Source organism: Adiantum capillus-veneris, chromosome 29 (assembly GCF_014529385.1).
Source record: "Adiantum capillus-veneris isolate H3 chromosome 29, ASM1452938v2, whole genome shotgun sequence".
Taxonomy (NCBI): Eukaryota; Viridiplantae; Streptophyta; class Polypodiopsida; order Polypodiales; family Pteridaceae; genus Adiantum; species Adiantum capillus-veneris.
Window position 1 is genome coordinate 115,503,067 of NC_140959.1, and position 22,116 is coordinate 115,525,182.

General features: G+C 39.8%; 1 pseudogene; it reads right to left on the reverse strand.

Annotated features, from left to right (window-relative positions):
• Nucleotides 1-10,349: 10,349 nt before the first annotated feature.
• LOC147419808 (protein ENHANCED DISEASE RESISTANCE 2-like) lies at nucleotides 10,350-21,187 on the reverse strand (annotated as a pseudogene).
• Nucleotides 21,188-22,116: the final 929 nt, after the last annotated feature.

The following is a 22,116-nucleotide window of genomic DNA, read 5'->3' on the forward strand; positions in this document are numbered from 1 at the left end:
CGCACACACATAGATATATCGAGCACCACACTCTAATCAAACCTATATGCATACACAAGCAAAAGAGGGGAATCACATAAGATTAGAGAGGGATTAACCACTAATTAGTGTAGATCTAGTTAATCTAAGCATTATAGGCAATATAAGAAGTAAGAGAGAATCATAGTGAGAGAGAATGAATCATTGATCAGTGTTAATCAAGTCTCATAAGCAAGAATAAGCTCAAGGACTCCATAGCCACACACCTCAAAAGCTCTCACCAAAGAGTGCTCTCAACAAATGAGCCTAAGAACCCTAATTTCGTTTACACACTGCCTTATATACATAGGGTAAAATATGCAATGTCCGGGCGCCCAAGGCCTTTAGGGCTCACCAGTTACTAAATCCGCAACCTAGGCACAATAAGTGACCTATTCTTTACAACTTGGAACTCCCATTGAGCCTGTAACACATTAAAATATTACAATGGCTTGAAATAAATCGGGAGATTACAATACGTGATCATTTTGGGAAAACGTGAAAAATGTGTAACTCCAATCTTTACTGCTTCTTCATGTTGATCTTTAATGTGCATCCGTATGCCTTCAATCTTTAGCAGCTTCTGTTAATTGACGTTGACTCAGTTAACATTCTCCCCTTCTGATTTTAGTGCTCGTCCTCAGGCACTGTCGAAAAGTGTCCTTGGAGGCAAGGGAAGGTTTTGATTGGTTGTTGATGGGCTGATCATTTTCATTGTCGTTGGATTTGTTGATGTGGTTCAATTTGTTGCAGCATCTTCATTGGTCCAAATATGTCTGTTGTGAGATATGATGTTGCATTTCTCCATTGTAATAGCATAATGATGAGGCTAATGTTTATTTATGAAAAGTATGTACAAGGAAAGTAGAATGATGAGGTTCTAAATTAGGGTCTAATACATGGATGACCAAAGGGAAAAAACCCAATGGGAAAAAAGTTCATTTGGGATAAACGTATTATTGGAGTACTTATTAGCATAGGAAATATTAATTAAGTACTCAAAGGATTATTTGCTGATAGATATGGAATTAAAAAGTCAGTAAATCTGAGAGGATAGCATGATGGAACATTGGTTTGCTTGTTGTAGTCCACTCAAGGTGGAATCAAAGAGTGTCTAATGTATATGTCCAATGGTGGGACATCCTATTTATGCATACACAGAAATGCATGGAAAACAATATGCTGTGCAAGAAAGATTTTGAGGGACTCTTCAAAAAGATGGTGTAGCTAGAAAAGCATATGACATGGCTTTGCAAGATGGCACCCCTTTAACAATGGTTTTCATTGACAAGGATATGTGCTCTCATCTTATAGTGCACTGTGCGTGAGGTTGGACTCTAGGACACTCCACTAATTGTAAGTTAATAGACTTCGACTCTTATGCTCATCTCATCCAACATGAGCAACATGACTTTAGATATGCTCAACTCTTCCAGCTTGAGCAGAGTAAGCCTAATAACTACGACTCATAGCACAGAGTTTAATATGACTTGAAGATTTGGGACTAATGCTTTGCTCATTTTATGGCTCAACAACCCGACTCTGACTATGCCAAAGAGTGTTTTTTGCACCCTAGCGACTTGACTTTTCACATTCTTCTTCTTACTACAAACACTTCTTCAGGTAAAAGTAAGCTTGAATCCTCAAAAAGAGGATTAGTGGACCAAGTTGGCATTGAAGGTTTCTTTTGCCAAACCTGTTATATCATCTTTGAATTTGACTTCACGTTGGTTGGGTTGTCCTTCTTTGACTATGAAGACTCCATTGTCTGTTTGATTCTCCAATTGGGCATGGTGATAGGAGTCTTTGATGTTGTTGTAGGCCTCTCTTGACTGTCGGCATCTGGCTTTTGACTAGGAGCATTGGAATACTTAGGAATCCAAATCTTTTGAGGACCTTTGTAACTCCTTTGTTGACTTTGTTGAGCTCTACATCTTGTTGAGCTGAGAGCTCTTGAGATCTTCATGCAAATTTGGTGTAGCTGTAGTTGGCTTGTGGTTGACTGGTAGCCAAATCTTTGTATAGCCTGTGTAGAATCCTTGTCCAAGAGGAAGATTCTGAGATCCGTCTTTTTTCTGTATCCTCTTGAGAGTTGTGGTTGACTTTAGCATATTTTGATGTTGTTCTGCTATATACCTGCTTCTTAAATATCCTAGGATATGGTCGAGGTTGATACCTTGTGGGCCTTATTTCTTGGGAGGTACTTGAAGTTACTTCATATGATCTAATCTCCGGTTTTGGCACCCATATCTGTCTGTTACCTCCATAATATCCCATGGGTCTCCTATGATATGAGCTTCTGTGATTTCAGGACCCAAGGCATCATAGATGCTAGACTCTCGTCTATATCTACGATTGTTTTGGTCAAAGTATATGTTCATTTGGTCACAACATCAAAGCTTGATTTCCGATGGTGGAGAGTTTGGCTCTGAACAGATTTCTGGATTCACTCGGGTAATATCCTTCAACTCTAGAGAGGATGGGCTATAATAAATTCTTTCCTTTGAAATGAACCATCGTTTTTGATCTATCACTGGACATACTTCTATGAGTTGGTATGTGGGCCATTCAAACATTGGTTGATCCTTTTTGTACAGTTTCCCTTTTTGGTCTACATAGTGTGCATATGAATTATGTGTACCATACAAAGCTAACATCATTCTGTTTGATGTGTCCCTTAGACTCGTGAGTGATTGCATACTTGTGGTAGTGGATGCAGAATCATTTGCAAACCTAACAGTCTTTTCACCCTTTGGTGATATCTCAACACCTTGACTAAATTCATGCAATAATTTGTTGTTCAAAGAATCAATTTTAAGCTTTTCAGGTGCCTGTGCATCTTTATGCTGATTTTGAACTTGCAGTGCTATTATTGGTCCTTCTAATGGTAATGCAAAATCATCTGATTGCATCAAAAGTGATAAGCTAGATGCACTTACATATCAAGATTCGCATTTCCAATTTTCTCTGTACCGTGCTTGGCAGTTGATGTATCCCTGTTGTTTGGATTTCTTGGACAATCTTTAGAAAAATGTCCACCTTTTTGTCCACAATCTGAGCAATATGCCATGACTGGTGGTATTTCGCTTAGTTCTGTCATGTCAAGCTCTAGATTAGAAATTTATGCTTCTATGCTGGCCAAATTGTCGGCATCTTCTTTCAGAACAATGAGCATCAAGATGTAGATTGCTCCATCTTGGCCTTTGTACCGTCTTTGGCTTGGTTCTCCAATTAGACTGGCTTCTATTGGCTTATCGGTTGGATCTTGCAATTCTGGCTCTCGTACAGATCTGACCACTGTAATCTATGTACAATGACCCTGATTGCATATGCACTAAATGGATGCTTTGCGAACTTGTGAAGATTTCTGGATAACCACTTGGATTAATTTTTTGCACTTCTATCTGCACTTCGTCTTTAAGCTTGCAATGCCTGGCTCCATTGAAGTCAGTGAACATCTGGGAGTTCTCTGAATCTGGCTTCACTCGGATCAATAGGATCTTGGCTCTTGTGTTGCTTTTACTGCTCATCAAGTATCTATTGACTTCGGTATCTGCATATAAGACTTTGTCTCCCTTGTAGCCATATAGCTGCAAAATTTGGTCGGTTGCAGTTGTGCATGTGTTGGCACTGCTATTAGCTTGCTCTACTGTACTTGAACTCTCAGCTCGAGATGAGTCCATGTCGACTGGTTCAATCTGAAAAAACTGTCTCCTACCAGATTTGGTATCGATTAGCAGAATTTCTGATGCTCGTACTAGCCTAATCTGCAATCACATGTCAGTTGTGCGCCTGTTCGTGGAAGCTCAATTGCAATTCAATTGCTTGCACTTGCCAATTTCTAGCATGCACATTCACTTCTAGCTCCTTGATCGAATCACGGCAACTCTGTCAAAATTTAGCTAGAATAATGATATTCTTGGCCAAATTAATTCAATCCTAGTTCCCGAGGAGATCCCAAAATCTAGCTCAAAATTCTGAGCTTCAATGAGTTTACAATTCTGATTTGTCAATTTTTGGCTCGATTTTGACAAGATTAGAAATTTGTCTCCCCCTCACTGCTTTGAGTCGATCTTTCCACTGCCTTTTTTCAATTGTACTATTTCGCTTTGCGCGTTTTAATTGTCGTCTTGCGGTGTTTGTTCAGTGTGCGGTAATCTTTCCGGCTTTGTTTTTTGCTTTTTTGACACTTTTCGGCGGTGCTATTTTTCCTCTTCGACCTCGTTCTGACTCTTTGACTTTTGCTCACTTTTCTGGCACTTTCGACGACTTTCTTTTTATTTTTCCTACTTATTTGTGAAATTTTGAATTTTCTAAATTTTTTGGTAATTTTATTATTTTTTAAAAATAATTTGTTTGGGAAAATTTTAATTTTTACATTTTTTGAAATTTTGAATTTTGGTGATTTATTGTGTTTTTTCCAGTTAGTTTGTGAATTTTTATGATTTTTTGCGACTTTTTATGAAATTACTATGATTTATTTTCTTGATTTAACTCTGTTATTCTTGAAATTTTTATGAGGTTTTTTATTTTGCCTGTGAATTTTCTATGTTTTTCTATTTTTTGGTGAAATTTTTTGATATTTTTTTAAAATTTTGTGATTTTTTAAACTCTTTTTTGAACCCATTTTCTACAAACATAGAGATTAGTTTATTTAAATCTGTTACCGCATACGATTCTTGGGATGCATTATATAATATGGGAAGAACCTGTGAAATGCATACATTATATGCCATCTTTTTTGGCCGATTTACTGGCTGCATGAATAAATGACACATTAGGGCATGGTAACTTATCTTTTTTCCATGCGGTGTATGTTACATATTCTCCTTCAACTGAATCACACATTTATGTGGTTTGGTTTTTCTTATGTGTGGCTTTAATAGCAATAATGTCCAAAGGGTAAATTGTAAAGGGGTCCTCTTGGGACAAGGGTTTTTGGTGATTTAAAACATTGTGAAATAAATGGGTTATTAACAAAGAGCAAATCATCCATATACCTCCATGAATATAAGAATGCCTTCATCATATCATATTGTGTAAGCCGAGATAGATTTTTTATGTACTCAATTTCATACCATGCTAAATATAGATTACACCACAATGGTGAACAGTTATATCCCATTGGTATACCCTTCTCTTGGCGATAAATATGTGTGCCTAATTTTGTAAAGCAATTATCAAGAACAAACTCATTGATGTTGTGTAAATACTCAAATCTCCAGACCACTTCTTTGTTCTTTTTGGTGAGCATAATTTGTTTGCGGTGTTTCTTAAACCCAAGATATTTCATAGTTTTAATGAGTTTAACAATGTTGTCTAGAACCTGGAGCAGACCATGCGTGCCTTTATGAGGGATAGCTTCATAGCAAGATGTTATATCAAAGTAATGAATGTTCGTAACATGCTTTGGTAGATTAATCAAAAAATCGTATTGATTATTAATCATCTAATATTCATTAGTTTGTGTTCCAGAAAATAATTGTATCTTTTTATGTATAGTTTCTGTGTATTCTGTAAACCCTTGTATTAGTCCTTTGATTAATTTACTGATTATGGTTGTAGAAGGAGTAAATACGCAATTATGTGCATTAGTGATCCATCTAAATTCATTTTATGGATTTTAAAATTTCCCATAAGATATGGGAGAGAGAACATAGAAGGTGTATCTAACCCAATCACTTGGGTATAAGATCCTATGGCCTGGTAGATTTCCTCCTCTTGTGAAGAAAGAAGACGGAATTCGGGGCTTTCCAGCCTTTTCTTTGCTGCTTCTTGAATGAGTTTCTTACATATGAATACTAGAGTCTGTGCAGATTTATTGAGTCCGCATATAAATAAAAATTGTAAATACCATCAAATCTGTGTTCTTGTACCAGGGGGTTTGGTTCTGCCTATAAAAGGAAAATCTTTGGGAAAACATTTCATTAATTGTACCTTGGATGTAATTGTAATGAGATTTACTATCATCACATCCTAAAAGGTTACATAATGTCTTCCACACCTTGCTAAGTTCTTTTATTATTGACTTAGGGTTTACTGGTATTAAAGGTATATGATTTAACCCTTTCTTGATAAACTCTTGGAAAGTTTTCTGTCTAGCTATGCTAGGGTTCGTGGTGATAACATGTCTTCCAAAAGGTTCTAAATCAACCAAAAAGTTGGAAAACCTTTTATGAGTTAAACACCCACATGCTTGTGTTTCATCAATTTCTTGGGCAAACATAGAAGATGGTTTGTATACAGTATGGTTCAAGTTTTTTGTATACTCCCAAATCCTCATCTCAGACAGGTATTTATTAATATGAAAATCATTTATCAATGTTTGAAAAAACTTCTAAGGATTAATAAAGTCCATAAATTTGTTACAAAATAATATGTGAACAAATCTTCCATGCATCTTAGCAGTGCGTTCAAAATGTAATAATCCATTATTTCTTGTGATAAGTAGACGTACCTAGTCTTCGGAATTTGGGTATTCAAGTGCTTTGGGAGTATCCCCATAATCTTCAGATCCTCTGAATTGTCTTGACTTCTTGTTTGTTGATGCCATGCTGCTTGGTGTGTGTGTGATCTTCTTTAGTTGCTCCTTGCATTTGGGAGGTTTGAGTAGGGTTTCGATTGTATTGGACACGGGTATGTTGTGTAGTTTTTGAAGAAGAGGCGTCCCAGGTGTGTATAGGACCAAACCTTTGGCTGCTTCTAGCATGTATTCATGAAACTGATAATAGATGATTACCGAATGCCTTAATTCACTTGGAAACGAAGCAACCCATGCAATAAAGGCATAGACCTGGGCAAGTCCGGATGAAAATTGAAAAAACCTTGATAAATTCTGTAAGACGTACCACAAAAACTGATCAAACAAAAAGATTGAAGAGGAACAACTAGAGTTTGGATCCACCCTTTTGCATTGGCATTTAAGGAAGGGTCTATATGAATTCCAACAGTTTCTTAGAAACCTTTTCTAATCCTTAGCTCTGTCCATAAGAGAGAGTCCCTTAGTGCGAGCAATAATTGAAGAGCTTGGGCATTTTTTGCTATCAACATCGGATAATTTGACCCGTTTAAGCTCGAAGAGAACATCTTGTGCCAAAAGGTGCTTGGAGTGTAAGGCCAAAGCTTTACACTACTCAACAACGTCAGTGTAAATACTACACAATAACCCTAGAGAGGAAATTGTAAAAGGTGCTCGATGGTTTAAAATTTCATAATCCCAGAGCTTATGTTCAAGTCGAATAGCATCCAACTCAACCTACCTGGGTGGTAGTAAAGGGATTACCTCGAAAAAGAACGCTAAAAAATTAGCAGTTTTTACCAATCTTTAGGTGTTTACACAAAAGGGTTAAATTTGTTGAATTTGTAATGTGACTTCACAAATCATTAGTTGGGCATGAGCACAACACAAATCAAGCATCGCAATTGAAAAATCATAACTCACACATTGATTTCTAAGTGCACAAACATAGGCAAAATAGTGCACACACACCTACAATTAGCATACACACACTCAATTAGCACACACACTTGATTTTAGTGCACACAAACTTGAAATTGACCATCCAAGCATGCAACTAACTCAATTAGGCATCCAATTAGCAACACACATTCATTAATTAGCAATTGAAACTTATCAAATCCATGCGTCACCAATTCTTAAAAATTTTGATATTACGACAGCGTGAAAATGAATAATCACAAAATTTTCAATCCATAACATCAACATTGCATTGCATCAACATAGCATAGCATTACATTGCATCAACATTACATTGCATCATGGTGGGATTTCTACATAATTCTACACATCCTTAGATTCTAGGGAGGTTGAGATTACCACCTTGATTACCTTTCCGTTGAAGATCAATTGAATGGTCGAATGCTCCAATCCTTCATAGCACATTAGTAAATTAGCAAAAATTAGTCAAATTAGCAAGGGTTAGTGAGAAACTAGAGTGTGTAAAAACACAATTGGCAAGATACGGTCACACATTAGGGAATTATGAACATGCTTCATGCACACACATCCAAAATCCACAAAAACATAAACACACAAGTGAACTTAGTAGTGAAATTAGTGAGGGAACGCATTCGATTATGTCACAATTACACTAGCGTAGGCCATCGTCCCCGGCAACGGCGCCAAATGTTGGGGGTCCCATCGTTGTAAATAGCTCCAATGACCAACAAAATTATCAATTCGGAGGGATGAGCTACCCGGCTAGGCATGGAAACACTCACACAGTTAGTGAGCTAATTGTGGCAATACAAATGGTTCACTCTACAAGGCGAGCTTCTTGTCCTATGGAGGAGCGAAGCCGCAATGAAGGGCAATCTCCATATCCACTTCTCTTCACCTCTAATCAACCCAATCACACACACTATGATTGCAAGACGCACACAACACTAATCCTATCATGCAACTCACTAATCACAAGCACACACACATAGATCTATCGAGCACCACACTCCAATCAAACCTACATGCATACACAAGCAAAAGAGGTCAATCACACAAGATTAGAGAGGGATTAACCACTAATTAGTGTAGATCTAGTTAATCTAAGCATCATAGGCAATCATAAGAAGTAAGAGAGAGGCATAGTGAGAGAGAATGAATCATTGATTAGTGTTAATCAAGTCTCATGAGCAAGGAGAAGCTCAAGGACTCCATAGCCACACACCTCAAGAGCTCTCACCAAAGAGTGCTCTCAACAAATGAGCTTGAGAACCCTAATTTCATTTACACACTGCCTTATATACATAGGGTAAAAATATGCAATGTCCGTGTGCCCAAGCCCTTTAGGGCTCACCACTTACTGAATCTACAACCTAGGCACAGTAAGTGACCTATCCTTGACAACTTGGAACTCCCATTGAGCCCGTAACACATTAAAATATTACAATGGCTTGAAATAACTCAAAAATTTACAATATGTGATCATTTTGGAAAAACGTGGAAAATGTGTAACTCCAAAAACCATTTGGTAAAATTGTCACTATTATCAGAAAAGTAAGGCGCTTGATAATGACATCTTGCGCAAGCGCCAGACGTCTTTTTATGACCCATTGTTGCTATCTTATAAAGTGAAGTACTTGTACTTGTGCATCTCGCACAAGTATCAATCACCTTTTTATGAAGTACTCGCAATTTAAATTCGAACAGATCATACTTTATAGTGATTGATAGGTACTATTTAAAACTATGAAGGAGTATGAACCAAGCGAATAGAGGCCCTTGAGGGGTCTGTGGGACCTCTGTACGCTTGGTACTGACCTCATGAGGCCCTAGGATTAAAATATAGCATTTTAAAGCCCACGGATGCATCTGGAACGTCCGAAAACCTTAGGATAGCTCTTTGAAACGTTGAAATCTGACGTCTCTATCTCAAGATATAGCATTTTTAAGCTTAGCGCCTCATGAGGTCAGTACCAAGCGAATAGAGGCCCTCGAGGGGTCTCAAGGTCCTCTATTTGCTTGGTACCGACTTCACCCCTCAAGAGCCTCTATTCGCTTGGTACTCACCTCATGAGACCTTACGCTTAAAAATGCTATATCTTGAGCTACATACATCAGATTTCAGCGTTTTAAAAAGCTATTTTTGTCTTTCCGAATGCGTCCGTGGCATTATTTTTGTATTTTGGAAACAACTCGTATATGTTTTCTTTCATCACACATCACATCACTCATTAATATTCAAAGACATGGATTTTTTGTGTACACTTAAGTTGGACTCTTGATAAGCATTTTGTATAAACATGCATTTAAGTGATTGAGCAAACTTTTGCGTGTTTACTATGAGAAATAAAATTTTAAAAAAAAACTATTGTATTTTTTATAATTACCTCTCTATGCTGAGTAGGCATTTCTTACAGAGCCCAAAATTGAGTTCAAGTTTCTCCTAATGAGTAAAATGTATGTGTGTACGGTGGAGGGAGGGAGAGAGAGAGAGAGAGAGAGAGAGAGAGAGAGAGAGAGAGAGAGAGAGAGAGAGAGAGAGAGAGAGAGAGAGAAAATGCAAAAAATAGCTCAAATTGCTCTTTGACTTAAAGATACAAAAAGAAATTGTGTACGATTAGGAAAATGAATTTTCCTAAGCGTTGAGCTCTCTGACGAGACTTGAACTCAAGACATAACTCTGGAGTCTGAGAGAGAGAGAGAGAGAGAGAGAGAGAGAGAGAGAGAGAGAGAGAGAGAGAGAGAGAGAGAGAGAGAGAGAGAGAGAGAGAGAGAGAGAGAGAGAGAGAGAGAGATTCAGAGGCAGTCCAATTGAAAGACCATGTGTTGAAAGCACCCTTACAGAGACTGCGTAGACAAAAGTCGCTTACAGTCATTCTACACCTCCTATACCTTCTTTATCCTTACTTGCATTCCTTTTTGGCCACTTAAAGCCAGCACGACTATCCTTTCTGACAGCTTCAAGAACTTGGGTTTGATACCCTTCCGCCCTGCAGTCTTGTGATCGACCACTTCACTCTCACTAGTTCCCTCAGAATTGTCGATTTCCATATAGGTTGTAGAGGTAGGCTCTCCCTTCACAAGCCTCATGGCCCCCAAAACCCTCTCTGGAAGCTCATCTGGATCAATGCCCTCCAGCACGAAGGCCATATCCGCCACGACAAGTGGAAAGAGACCAAATGTCAGGCTTATGGTCGTGCGAACGAGCATCGACGACATCCACTTCCATGTAGTGCTTCTCCCTTATGTAGGTGCATTTCATTATTTTTCCCACCATACACACAGGCCACCTCTCCCCTACCACCACTTGCACAAGCCATGGTGCCTCGGGGAAGCGAGTCAAGAGCTTGAGGCGGGCATTGCAGAAGGTGTCATCCCCATCAAGGAATCTCTGCATAAGAGAGCCCTGGGGAGGGCTGCTGAAGCTAACAAAGTAGAAAACCAGGCTGTGATGACTGTTGTTGCCCAGATGGAAGTTGAAAGCCCACACAAAAGGCTGGTGATGATTAGGTTCACAAGGAACTTTTAACATGTTACCATATAGAAAGTTCGATCTCGTTCACGCTATTTCCTAGATGGAAGTAGCAAATAATAGCTTTTATGCTGGATGGAATTGGAAATTGCCTAAGCTTGTAGTGGAATTGCTAGATAGAACTAGCAAAACAATAGTTTTTGTGGATTTTCTATATAGTAAGTTCATAACGGCTAGATAGAACTAGCAATTATACAATGCCTATGCATTTCTTATCTAGTAACTAAGAGGAGTTGCTAATTGAAAGTAGCAAATGCTAACTCCAATGAAATAACCATATAGCAATTTTGACTTTCAATGCTTGCTATATAGTAACTAATATCTTACGGCATGGGGAGCTGTTCAAAAAGTTCATTCGTTCTTTATACTCACCCTTGAAGAAATTGGCTTTGATCTATTTTCCCTACAGTAACCATATGAGAAAATCCTCAAAAGCTCCATTGATTCTATACACTCACCGTATAAGAAAGGGGCTTTGACGTATTTTCCTTACAGAAACCATGTATTCTTTAAAATTTGTTTAAATCCCCTAAGTTTCTTTTGAGGATTTCATGGTTTCTCCTTATGTGAAATCGTAGCACAACTCTCTTTCATCATCTTAAACAAAATTTACTTGATTATTATTGTTGAACTTGCAATATCAAGTATTACAATATTTTCTTGTAACAAAGGAAACTCATAATAATTTAATAATATTTAAGTTTGGAGTTGAATGCTATAATTTATAATTAGTTCTCACTTTGACTATAAAGGTTTTTTAAAGGAACGTAAAAATGGTGTAAACCGACCAAACAGATCACCAAGTAGGTAGAGGATGATTGGCCTTAAAACCCACACCCCTTGCAATCTATTTCTATTTCTTGATAACTCACACTAAGTGCATCAAGTCCAAGAGCTCCTTAGAACAAAGCCCATTTAACCCTAAGCGTCACCCATTCTTTTCCACTAACCTTGTGGCTCTCCATAAAGCTAGGGCCTAACTCAAGCATCAACTTAAAAATTCAACTAGTTTTTTGAATGCAAGGTCTTTCTTTTTATCCATCTTGCACACACACACACATATATATATAACAAATGTTTTTGGTGCTTTTTAAAATTTCTTTTGGTGATATCATCATTGATGCCATCATCCAGTGACCTAGTCCCTCTTTTAATAAACGAAGTATCCTTGATTGGCATAAAATAAATCAACCAAATCTTCTAGCAATGGTTCTAGGAACTAGCACAATGCAATAAGAAAGAGAAAAAGGATGAAAACAACCAATCTAAATGCATCTCCTTTGCACTTTGAATAGGACTTTTTTCTCTTGTATAATATACACTTAAGGCACTCTATATAATAGGCATACATTACAGATCCTTATTATGTCTCATGATCTTATGGGAAGAAAATCAACATTTACTCCACAAATACAAAATCAAGAACACTCTTAGACCCTAACCCTATATCAATTGTATAGTAAGTGTCTCATCTACAAAGAATGGAATTGTTTGTGTAGTCACATAACGTTAAGAATAAACATTCTAGTCCCTACTGGATCTACACCCATCTTATTAGAGGAATCTTTCCAGATTCCTACTAATTCCCAGAGCTCGTTACATGCATCGTCCCCAAACGTCTTTCCTTGGCTGTCAGCTATGTGTGTTCCCTATCTCTCCACAAACACCATGTCTTTTTGGCACACCTACTCTCTCTCCTGCTCCAACAGCAACGAGGGCACCCACCCCCCAACATCATCAGCGCGTCAAAACAATCTCTCTCTCTCTCTCTCTCTCTCTCTCTCTCTCTCTCTCTCTCTCTCTCTCTCTATCCATATTCGCCTTGGGGTTCAACCCTCGTCATCGACACGTTATCATGTCCCATATCTTCCCTCGCTCCATGGCCATGCCTATAGCGTTGGCTTTGCCATGCCTATAGCGTTGGCTTTGCCATGCCTTGCTACTGCAAACTGCAAGGGAGCACTCAATGCTATCACAACAACAACAACAATCGGTCCAAGGAGAAGGGACTTTACAAAGGTAAAAAGAAACTCTCTGTCATAAAATCTAATATCTAACTAACCCAAATGATTTTCTCATATTAAATTGATCACTTAATGTGGGAGAATAAACGGGAACAAGTGTTAAGATATAGGTATGTTCTTATAGATCTATCTCAACACGGGGCCAATGGTAAAGGGGCCCAAAAGGGAGATGGTCTATCAAAGAGCAAGGCTAACCAATGGAGCATAAGACCTTAGGGTTAGCTTCATTGAAGACCTCCAATAAATGTGTGTAAAAGTCCTTTGACCTTAAGTAAGCTAGGGCTGAGCTTGAGGTGGGAACCCGGCCCAAGCTCGAGGTGCTTGTCCTGCTTGAGGTGCTTGTCATGCTTGAGGTGCTTGATTAAGATGCTTGAGGTGCTTGACTGGCTCCATGCTTGAGGTGCTTGACTTGCTGCATGATTAAAGTACTTGAGGTGCCTTGAGAAGCTTGCCTGAGATGCTTGTGGGAACACCCCCTAGTTCAAGTGCTTTGTCATGCTTGGTGAGTAAGGTGCTTGATCACCTAAAAGTCAAAAGAATTCCTACAAGAGGGGGGGCGAGCCCTTTTCCTAGGGGCTAGAGAGAGAACACCCACTCACACACACAAGGGAAGCCCAACTTGAAGAGGCAGCAAGGACACATGTCAGGCCCCTACCCATGTTACCTTCATGTGTTGCTTGAAGCCTATTGGCTAGGCTTCAAAGGGGTCCAATGATAAATTACATGAATTATCTAATTGTTTTAGCATTTATCAAGTCCTCTCTCTCAAAGGGGAAAGGGGGACACTTGTCCCAAGGCTACCCATGTTGCTTGTAATGGCTCTTGCTTGTGATTGGCTAGGCCTGGAGGGGTCCAATGAGCTTCAGGCATGAGCTACAAGGGGGGGTCGACCCAAGCAAGCTAGGGGGGGCCTAGGGGGTATACTCACCCACACACACTCACAAGCACTCTCATTGTGTGATATGCAAAGTGCAAGAGCTCCCTCTCCAAGCAAGTAGAGGTTGAGAGCCTACACCAACACTCTTGGCTATGGAGTGCAAATCCAACCAAGAGCTATGCTTCAATGCTTAAGCTTGCCATCTCCTTCTTCTTCATTACTATGCTATTATGTATGCTAGCAACAAGAGTATGATAAGTGAGGAACTAATTCTTTCTCTTACGAAATGTTTCTTCTTCCTCTTCCCTACCCTCATTCCCTGCTAACTCTCTCCACCTTCGAAGGTGTTTGAGGTCTTGGGACTGAGGCTTGGGATAGTTAAAACTTTCTTCAAGTTTTTGTTATGTTTGTGGTGCATGAAGCCTTCCATCTTCATGGCATCACCTAAGTCACAAGGAACACAAAGACTGTATTGTAACAAGTCTCTCTTTAAGGGAGAAATCATAATACAAATGCCTATTGGAGGGGGGACCGGCTCCACATAAATCCGGTCCTCAATTGATGTCATGTTCTCTAAACTCTCTCTCTTGCAAAAGTATTGTCTATGCCAAGTTAACTAATTGCTATGATTATGTTGCTATCTTCAATTATGTCTACCCGCTATGCTCACAAAATCATTTCTTGAAAGTACTCTCATTAAATTCCGCTATTCTCAAATTGAATAGGCAAATTCCATTACACTCTCCCTTGAAGAGCTAGACTCTTTTCGTAAGGACCACAAATTCTTTAAGTGTGGGGAGCAAGGACATGGCTATCGTTCTTGTCCCAAAATAAATGCCCGCAATGAGACTCCTAGAGCTTCCATGATTGAAGCTCCAAAAGAGGATGCACATTGCAAAGGATCACCTCTCTCCTATGCTTGGGGAAAGGTAAGGGAGCATGATGCCTTCATCCCATTTGACCTTGGCTCTACTCACAATTTCATATCCCGAAGTTGGCCACCAAATTAGGCATTCAAGCTCATGAGATGGGAGATGTTGTTGTAGCCGATGGAGCCTTCAAGGGGCAAGAAGCCACAATTATTCGCTTGATTGGGAAATTGAGGCTTCATGTCCAAGGATATGTTGACAATTTTTTACCAAATAAGCGCTTTTGAATTAAGTAGGAAGCAACTGATTACATCGACTTACCCAAGGAAGGGGTAAAAGTAATAATTACAAGGACTGTAATATCCATAAGCACTTGCAAGTGCAAACCATAGAAAGAGATTACGAATTATCAATCTTTGCTTGAAGGCGAGCCACAAAGGCCCTGGCTTCTTTGAACTTCCTTTCAAACTCATAGATCTCTTCTGACTTGCCCTTCTGGGATGATTTTGCATCCATGTTCCTTCATGCATTCAGGAATGGGAGATACATAGGTGCTAACACCTATTTTGGAGTGGTTAATCTTGGAAACTGAAGCCGAGCAAAAAATGGTCAGAGCCTTCTAGAAGTTTCTGAGTGAGCAGTCTTCATTCTTTAGCAACCCATTTGTGTCGTCTCCAAACTGGGAGAGGCATTGTTGCTTGCTGCAATTAGGAAGAGAAATTCCTTGGATAAGTTTCTGTTCCATCCAACCCTTTACCAGACAGTTCAGCCCATCCCCAACTATTGCAAACAAAAGAGGGGCGAGAGGGCATCCTTGCTTGACTGACCTATTCAATTCAAAAGCTTCAGAGAGCATGCCATTGATAGCAACTTTGGCATGGGCATTCCCCAAGAGGGTTTGGACAAAGTTGACTAGATTCTTGCCAAAGCCCATGTGAGAAAGGCTATCCAGGATAAATGACCACTCCAACCTGTCATAAGCTTTGTCGTAGTCCACTTTTACAAAAACATAATCCTAATTAGATTCTTCAGCATACTCAATACCTTCCCACAAGGAGATGACAACTTCCAAAATTCTTCTACCTTTAATGAAGCCTTTCTGCTCTTCATTTTGCCAACTGAACAGAAATCCTGTTAGCTATTGCTTTGGCGAATATTTTGTATGCAGCATTCAACATGGTCAAAGGCCTCCAGTTTCCCAAATCCTCCTTATATCCTCTTTTGTGAAGAAGTTTAATTACCCCTGTGTTGATAAGGTTCGGCAAGGCTTTAAACTTAACTGCTTCTTCCCACAAACTTGTAATAGACAGGGAGTTAGAACATCCTTAAAGCATTGAAAAAATTATGCAAGTAATCCATCCAAACTAGGGGTTTGATTGGGTTTAAGAGCCTCAATGGCTGAGAAGAGATCTGCTTCACTAATGGGGGAGTCAATTAGAAGAGTGTCTTCCTATGGGATGACCTTCTTCTTGTAAGCCCAAACGATGGCCCTATTGGCTATAACTTCCTCAATGATGATCTCTTTGGGGCTGAAGAGTTTTTGAAAGTGTTCCTTGACAAACTGGAGGTTATCTTCTTGAGAGTTGGTTGTTCCCGATTCTGTGACCAATCTTTGAACTCGCTCTCTCTTCTTTACTGCCAGATTCCAACCTTTAGCTGGTGTGGTACCTTGGGAGAAGGCCTCTGACCAGATTGAGGTGATTCCTTCTTGAACTTTAGGTCTTGAGAATAGAGCTGGATCTGTATGGAACCAATTATTTCTCAATTTGTTGGCTTTGACATCAAGAGTGATCAGTAGGGGATAGTGATCCGAAGTGCATGAGGTAAATTTAGGTTTGGCTTTGATTCTGTTGAACATGTTGGCCACTTGCATGGATAAGTAGCATCTATCCAATCTAGCCTTCCTAGCTAGATGATCTCTACTGTAGTTTTGCCATGTGAATTCACCTTTTGTCCCTACGTCCCAAAGGTCATGAGCTTCCTTGAAGTCGTTCACCAACATTATTTCTCTTGACCTTGCACAATTTGACCAAGTTTGAGAAACCTATCTTCCACAAAATCCACCATGTTAAAATCACCTACAAGGATTACTGGTCCTTGGAATGAGGCAATCACTTCCCAAATCTGAGCTCTATTGGTAGAGCTTCCTCCTGCATAGACTGAGATCAAAACGCAATTGAGGGGATGAGGAAGGAGTATGGAACACCAGTATTGCGACCTACACACCGTGCTAAGTTGGGTGGCGAGTTCTTTCTTGAGACTGATGGCTGAGCCGCCTGAACCTCTAGCATGGGAAGAGGTAATCCAGACAAACTCAGGGTTAACTTCCTTCAGTCTCCTGGCCAGGTCATCGCCATCAACTTTGATTTCTTGCAAATCAGGCTATGTTGACAATCGATATCATTTATGTTTGTTCTATCTTTATTGGATTATATGCTAAGTCAACTATCCTTTTGCTAGTTGAATTTTTTCTATCGAATGATTTTGCTTATAATAATAGATTGCATTATTGTTGAGCCTGCCTTGCATCTCTCCGCAGTAATGGTAGAAACTTTACTTCCCAAAATATCCCTCAAACTTCAAAAATTCCAAAAATACCCTTGTATCTACTTTGGGTGGATTCTTTACGATTTTTTAATCTTTATTCTTGTTTGACAATTGAGATTCGTTTTTGAGTGCTTAGCATGTAATTTGTCACAAATTACCTCGCAAAAAAGGCAATTATGTTTAAAAATTATGAAGCAATTCATTTCCAATGCCTACATAACCAACTCAAATTCTAGGGTTAACATCATGTATGATAGGCAATCAATCTTCTTTGAAAAGCTACAAAAGATTTATTTTTGAAGAATTTTACTCTCACAAGCAAGGGTATTTTGGGAATATTGGAAGATTTGAAGGGCATAATGGGAATTTATGACAAAACATTGCGGTATTTCGAGGAATTTCTAAAATCCGAGGGGTAATTTGGGAATTTCTACAAATTAGAGGGTATTTTGGTAATTTTTCCCCTGTTCCATTGCGCACTTGGCCGGTGGACAAATGGAAAACCTGGTTTTTTCGAACGCAGGCTTTTTCCTCACAAACCCTGAGCGACCACTCTACAGAGAATCGACGGCCCGAGGAACCTGCCCTGCTTGCGCTCGGCATCTCTCCAGCGGTCCTGTACACGCGGTGTGTAGCAATTGGATGGAGTGTGGCGCTTGCCCCCGACTGGGATCTCTCCCTCTCTTTGAGCCTGCCATAAGCACCAGCCTTTGATAGGCTACGAGGCTTATCTTGTTAGGTATGTTATTTTCCTGTGTTTGCACGGTTTTTTAATTTCCTTTCTGTTGCTTGTGTTTTGTTTCTTGTCTGAGAGCCACAGTAAAAGCGAGTGGGCTTACGGCCGCATAATTGTGAGGATGATGACGGCCACAATGCAAAAATTCCTGACTCAAAGGAGGGTCAGATCATTTCGCTTGCCTGTTTGGTACGCGCTCATACTCCCAGCTCCATCCGACATTGCAACTGCTAGTAATTTGTGTAGGCGATGGCGCCAATCTAACTAGTTGTCATATGAGCTCCTAGTAAGGGATTGACAGGTCGTATTCATCAATGCAAGATGTTGATGATTGTCAAAGTTGAAGGATGTGACCATGCGGTAGAATTGGTGCTCAACAGGTCAAGCCTTGGGGCGTCATCGGCTTAAGTACATGGTAGCTTTACTAGGGTAATATTGTGCTGAAAATCATTGTTTTGAAGCTTCCTAAAATCACTCAATGTTTGTTGGTTGTGCTTGGAGTTTTTAAACCGTCTCGACCTTTCAGAGCTATGCTTGGACTTCCTTCCTTGTGATCATGGATGCAAATTACAAGGCTGAAAATTCAAACTATCTAACAACTCTTATGAAAATCTTGGATGTACAGTGAGGAGTTTGTCTCATTTGCATATTGCTTTTCCATGGCTACAAGATAGGTCTTTTCAGTCCTGGCCTTTCAAGGTTAGGGTTGGCAAGTCTTTCCATCATGGATTCTTGCTGGCATCTGGTTATCTATCTTAAACATTGCGCAAATTTTTGTTAGTTGCAGGCCAATACGGATGTTATCCTTGACATTTGGAATGGGCATAACAGACCAGTCCGTCGTTGCAATTGTATCATTGCAATTGTATCAATTCACCAGACATAGTAGCTCCTGTGCAGCATAAGTGACCAGGTTGGTTATTGTTTTCAAATTTCGTTTTTTGTGTGTAGAATGCGTTTTAGGTGCTTATGAATGGGATGCGAGTGTATTTTTGCATTTATTCTGTGCTCCATTTTTTCTTTGAGTTCATTCTATTAATAAATAGATTTCTTGTGAAGGTTTGTGCGTGTGTACGGTTGTATGTATGTGGATGGGCAGTCGATTTGTGCTTGGACACACTTGTGAGCATATTCTTGTCATATGTAGGTATTGATGACACTGTTTGCTACTAGAAAGTCATTAAATTAGGTCGAAGAACCTTGCTAAGCAGAGGTGTGAGTGGCCTTGTAAGTGACATTGTGTTGGAGGATAAAGGGTTACTAATAGTGATGCAGGCTTCACTTGCTACCCTTGCAATGTCTAATAGTGATGCGGCTCTCCAGGCTCGTCTAGGTGCTGTCGAAGGCCAAGTACAAGCAAGGTAAACAACTACAAAAGCTTTGGATTGAGCTTTGTATATATTTTTTGGGTGTTATAACTTATTTCAATAGATCAAGGGATGAAAAGTGGATCAGTTGGTAGTTGCTTAACTCAAGTACCAAGGAAAGCTTATATGAATCGAATCTTGAAAGTTAATTTGAACATCGAGATGTACTTATGTATGGAGTAGAAAATGTATTGCATAAGTGTGTAAGCTATCTGTACTTTATAACTTGGTGATAATGATTGGAAAGGGATGTGATGGTTGCAGGCACTAGCCTTACTGGTATATTTTTTTGGCATGAGAACAAGAGCCATTCCAGCTATAGGCTACAAGGGTCCTCGAGGACATCAAATTTGTCCCTACATGTATGGTAACCATGGTCTGGAGCCTTGGTTTGCTAGCTTGTGTACAAACTTGATTGAGCAAGGCTTTTGTGCTCACATCTCTGTCGTATGTAAGTAGTTCTTGCAACCTACCAACAACTATTCTTGGTGCATCTCTTGAGTGAATTACAAGCCTTGATTGTACATGGATTGATTTAAAGTTCCTTTCATGTAAAGAAATAATCATGGCTTCTCTGCATTGTGTTTATATGATTGATTTTATATATAGTTGCAGTGTTGCAAGAGTGCAAGGATGAGTATTGAGCGAAGCAGTTAATGAAGCTGGACTTGGAGTACTCGCATAGGTGGAGTTGTAGCCATTGCTTAGGGCTAGACCATAACAAATGGTAGTGAGGGCAAGGGTAACCCCTTGTGGTTGATTGTAAAGTAGCAGGTGGAATTTGCAGCTTACATTGTGGGTTGATGTATGCGATGGGGAGATTTCTTGTGGATCTGCACTATTGCGTGTGGGAGTTGTCTTGTATTGAATTCTTGTGTATGACCACTATTTTATAAGTTGATTGTGAGTCGGGCACAATACATTCGGCCATAGTTTTGTGTGGGTGTGTAGCGGTTCATTTTAGTTATGAGTCATGTCTCTTGTTGTGGATTTTTCCAAGTGCCATGGCTTGATTTATTATTTGAAATTGTGGATTTCAAAGGTTCTAGTATGAGGACATTCACTGAAGGTAGGGATGTTGAGGTAATTTTGGGAGACACGTTGAGTAGGGCTAGGAGGATTACCTCTTTTTGTTATAAAGTTACTAGGTGAAAACTACTATGTCCTATCTTTGAGTTACTACATGTATTACTAGCTTCATAACACATCTCAAACTAGCAAGTGAGCTTGAACTCTCTTGATTCATCTAGCAACTATCTTACCATATAGCTACTCAACTTACTATATGGTAAGAAGATTGCTACTTGATGCATCTAGGAGTATTCTCACACTTACTAGTTTGCACTTTTGCTAGATGTGTGTATTGAAACTAGTAAGATATCTAGCAATTATTTATTTTTTACCATATGGTAAGCCGTCCAAAGCTCCTTGTGGTTGGGTGTCACGGAGAGCGGTGTCGAGGGCGGTGCGGACGTGCGAATGGGGGTGGTTCATGATGTGGGAGATGTGAGAGGGGCCTTGGAGGAAGTCAAGGGCAAGGGGATGAAGGAGGCAGTCAGAGGCTAGGATCTTGGCCTTGGTTGTGAGGTAATCGGGGCCGCGGAGGGAGAAGAGGTGGCAGGGAGGGAATGCCCAGCTGTTGGGGGCAGAGTGGAGAGACAGAGGGAAGGACCCGCCCTGTCGCAACCTGTCTACCCACTCGCAGTGCTCAGCAGGAATTAGGGCAGCCGAAGCGGACGTAGCAGAAGCAGTTTCCATTTGAAGAATGTGGAGCTGCAGAAGAAGAATAAGAAGAACTGGTGAATCGTGCGCCCATTTAGCGTCTTTGTTTTTAGGGAAAATTACCAAAATACCCCTCTAATTTGAGGAAATTCCCAAAATACCCCCGATATTTTGTCATAAATTCCCAAAATGCCCTTCAAATTTACCAAAATTCCCAAAAATACCCCTGGTTGTGAGAGTAAATTTCTCGAAAAATAATTTTTTTTTTAGGTCTTCACAAGAAGAGTGATTGTCTATCATACAAGATGCTAAAACTAAAATTCGAGTTGGTTATGTAGGCTTTGGAGATGAATTGCTTCATTATTTTTAGGCATAATTTCCTTTTTTGCGATGGTAACTGGTGACAAATTACATTCTGAGCACTCAAAAACGGATCTCAATTGTCAAAAACGAATGAAGATTAGAAAATCTTGAACAATCCAACCAAAATAGGTACAAGGGTATTTCGGGAATTTTTGAAATTTGAGGGGTATTTTGGGAATTTCCTCAAATTAGAGGGGTATTTTGGTAATTTTCCCTTGTTTTTATTTAATGACTGACACTAGTATTTCCGGCCGCCTTCGGCGGCCTCTCTCTCCCCCTTTATCACCAATATTGGTACATCTCTCTCTCTCTCTCTCTCTCTCTCTCTCTCTCTCTCTCTCTCTCTCTCTCTCTCTCTCTCTCTCTCTCTCTCTCTCTCTCTCTCTCTCTCTCTCGCCTGTTCTTGTGTGATCGCCAGAATAGGGGACACTCATCGGACTCAAGAGCTACTGACATGTGGCTCTCTCTCTCTCTCTCTCTCTCTCTCTCTCTCTCTCTCTCTCTCTCTCTCTCTCTCTCTCTCTCTCTCTCTCTCTCTCTCTCTCTCTCGTTCTTGTGTGATCGCCTGCTATTGGGGACACTCGTCGGACTCAAGAGCTACT